The 3,463-nt window shown below is 33.2% G+C and overlaps 1 long non-coding RNA gene across 2 annotated transcripts; it reads left to right on the top strand.

Moving 5' to 3' along the window:
* The first annotated feature begins 452 nt into the window (after positions 1-452).
* Positions 453-3,240, top strand: LOC140176362 (uncharacterized). 2 transcript variants are annotated; one of them, XR_011867593.1, is made up of 4 exons: positions 453-941; positions 1,806-1,854; positions 1,922-2,432; positions 2,636-3,240. It is a non-coding gene; the product is annotated as an uncharacterized lncRNA (long non-coding RNA). The 2 variants fall into 2 exon arrangements; XR_011867592.1 differs by lacking the exon at positions 1,806-1,854 and having other exon boundaries at positions 483-941.
* Positions 3,241-3,463: the final 223 nt, after the last annotated feature.

The raw sequence follows: 3,463 nt of genomic DNA on the forward strand, positions 1-3,463 counted from the left end.
TTGGTGTTAGTATAACCTGAAAGTAGTATGATGTTACTGGGTTTATGATCGGTTTAAGGGTCATTATTTTAAGTCGGGTTTGAGTCAAAATGAATTCAGTCTCACTCCATCCATGTACACCTCTACAAATACGTATGTTAAAACTTATTTTTATAGTATTTATTTCGATATAATGATAAATTTATATATATCGGTACAACAAAAATGTGGACAAACTAAAACACGACACGTGGATTATAATTTCCATATCAGTATTTATTTTTTATTTTTTTAAATATATATTGTAATATTACTTTTACTAAAACACCTTTATAATTTAATAAAAATAAAAAATAATTTATATATAATTATACAAAAAGATTTAAATTTTAATATTCAACTAACTTTAATTTTATATTTTAAAATCTTAAATAATCTTCAAAATATACAAAAACTCATCTGATTATTCATCTACACTAAAAGAAATTTTTTTCAATTTTATTAATATTCTTCATAAACCCTAATCTCTTATACTCATTCATACCAAAAAATATATCTAAAACACTAAAAAAAAATGTTCTTCATCTTGACTCGATTTTCTCACCTCTCTCAAACGTCTCTCACTCTCGATTCTCAGACTCAAGCTCTCTCTTCTCTCCCACTTCCACTACCACTAGCCAACTAGAGTCTCTCTCAGTCTCACTCGAGTCTCGTCTCAGTCACACTCGCCGGCGTCTCGCCTCGTCACCAGGGTCTCAACGTCTCGCGGCCTTCCCTGGGCTCATCGTCGTCGGCGACAGAAGCAACTCGTCGGGTCGTCATGGCTCGTCGTCTTCTGGTTTCGGGTCTTCGCCGTCTTCGAGTCGCTCGTCGCTCGTCGCTTGCGTTTCAGGTATTTCTAGGAATTCTTTGCACAGGAGGCGCGCCACTGGTGAAAAGGTGGTTTGGAGAAAGAAGAGAAAGTATGTTTTCACTCTTTTTTCCAATTCTCTGTGTTTTCCTTAATTTTTTTCCGAAGTGCCTTAGTTTCTGTTAGTTCCAAAATCAAATTCCCCTGAATTTTAACGCTCGTCCGAATTTCAACCCAAATCCTCTGTCCAGATTCAATCTTCTGTCCAAATTTCACATTTATTTTTTAGTTGTTTTTTATGAAGGTTCTTAGGTTCATTCATTTGTGCCAAGTGATTTCAATTAGTTTATAAGTTTTCATTACTACAAAACTAACTCTTCAGACAAAAAAGCCAAGTTTCTAGTTATTTACAAGTTAGTGATTATACTCCATGTACAGAGTGCACAGACTATATAGAGCAGACCAAAAAATACTTAATATACTAATTTAATTACTTTGAACAAACTAGGGTCCTGAGCTTGGAAATTTTTCATTTGATGTTAACTAACTTAGACTTAATTATTTAAGTCTCATTCTCTGTTCCTGTATGTGCTTTCTTTCTTTCTTTTTATCTGTGCCTATATTGTGAGTTTTAACACTGTATGATAAGATCATAGATTTTTGTGAAGAGTATAAAATAGAGAGAGGCCACTTGATGTATAGTGTAACTCATTGTAGCGAGAAAGCTATGATTCTGATTTCTTCTTTTATTATCAATAACAAATCACAAAACTTAATTCCTTTTTTTCTATAGTTTATTGCTTTTTATCTTTCTGATTCAAGATAGTTCCACTTAGTTTTCTTGCCAAAACTGATAAGCAGCAGCTCCATGACATGCCAGTTGTAACGAATTTTATTTATAATACCTAGCAAGCTCTTGAGTATTTCTCTAACTTCTTTTATGTTGGATTGTTGGTGTATTGGTTCTTTTAATCAGCATTGTAGAACTTGAAAGTGAGTCTAGCATTTTTCTATCAAATAAAGAGGTACTTATTTATTTGCTACTCTATTAAACTTGAAAGTATCATGTGTAATTTAAACCTATGCTTGCAGATGCATCAATTTCTTGGAGGTGGTATCCTTGACTCTTTAGGATCATTGCCACTTGGACTGCACAATCATATAGAACTCCTTCAAACAAAAGTTCTTATTACAAACACACATCTAATGCTTTCTTGACTTTTTCTTCTAGTTGAGTAGGTTTTGTAAGGCATATTTTACTTTAATTTCATATAGGCATTTGATTTGTTATAGTTGATGCCTTGATGCTATTAAGGTCAATGATTGATTCAGTTCTTAGCTATTGATTTTTCAAAAAGAATTTGCCGGGCAAATTTCTTTGTCGAGCTATTGATTCAGTTCTTGGCTATTGATTTTTGTTGGATCTCAACAACAAAAGGTTCAATTCTGACATTGGCGTACATGGCCAAGCAAATTTTCCATCATTTGCAACTCATCGAGATGTTCATCCACCACCACCTATGCATTTGTTTCAAGGTGTTCTTTCCAAGGGCACTATGCTAACTTACAACCAAGTCATGGAAGTTGCAAAAAATTTCAGAAGGTCAATATTCTTAACTCTTTGGTTCTGTTTAGTAACTGTATCAATCTTTTTGAGGAATAAAGCAAATAATTAAACAAATGATCCTCGCATAAGATAAAATTTGTACATTTTCTATCTATCCAAAGGTTTAGAACAATGAAGGACAATTTTTCTTAATTATAGTTTGCGTATCTAACTATACATTTGGTTTCGAAACTTTATAGGATAGTACTGAGGACTCAAACCATCGTTCAGGATCAAATGCATCAGGCAATAAGCCTTTCTATAACTTCTTAGAAGTTAAGGATCCAGAGTGGGGGAAGGATGCACCTGGATCACATCACGTGCGACGCGAAGCAGGACGCTACGGCCTTTGATCTTAGCTTGAAGCTTTGATTCTAGCAGGAAATCATGAAGCAGTGACAATGGCTATGATGAGTATGCATTTATAATGGTTTTCTGCTTGAAATCCAACAATGTTAACAAGTTAAGAAAAAGTGAATAGTTTTCTAGTCTTGGTTGAGGCCAAGGTAACTCAGAATTAAAGATAGAAAGGACTTGTTACATTGGAGATAGGGCTGCACATGGATCGGATAATATCCGCATATCCGTGATAATTATCCGCATCCGATCTGAATTTTGCGAATATTATCCGATCCGCACTATGGTAGGATCGGATTGCGGATTTGGCAGTAATATCCGCGGATCCGATCCGCAAATCCGCATATCCGTACATCTCATATAAATAGCATAGTTTAAGAAAGTAAACTCTAATGTGATATGAATTTTAGTGTGTTATTTTATGAATTTTATGATATCTTGTTTTTAATTTTTTATGTTGTACTTTAACTTAGAATAATTAAACTTAAATATTGTGTTATTATTTTGTTTTTGTTATTCAAGAGAACTTTTATTAATATTTTAGAAATAAATAGGTTTAAACAGGTGAAAAATAAATTTTCTGGATATTTTTTTTTTTTTGTAAAAACAGTCAAACAAAATCTTAAAATAGTTTTTTTGAATTATGCGGATATACGCGATATCCGATCTGA

This window comes from Arachis hypogaea, chromosome 11 (genome assembly GCF_003086295.3).
Source record: "Arachis hypogaea cultivar Tifrunner chromosome 11, arahy.Tifrunner.gnm2.J5K5, whole genome shotgun sequence".
Lineage (NCBI taxonomy): Eukaryota > Viridiplantae > Streptophyta > Magnoliopsida > Fabales > Fabaceae > Arachis > Arachis hypogaea.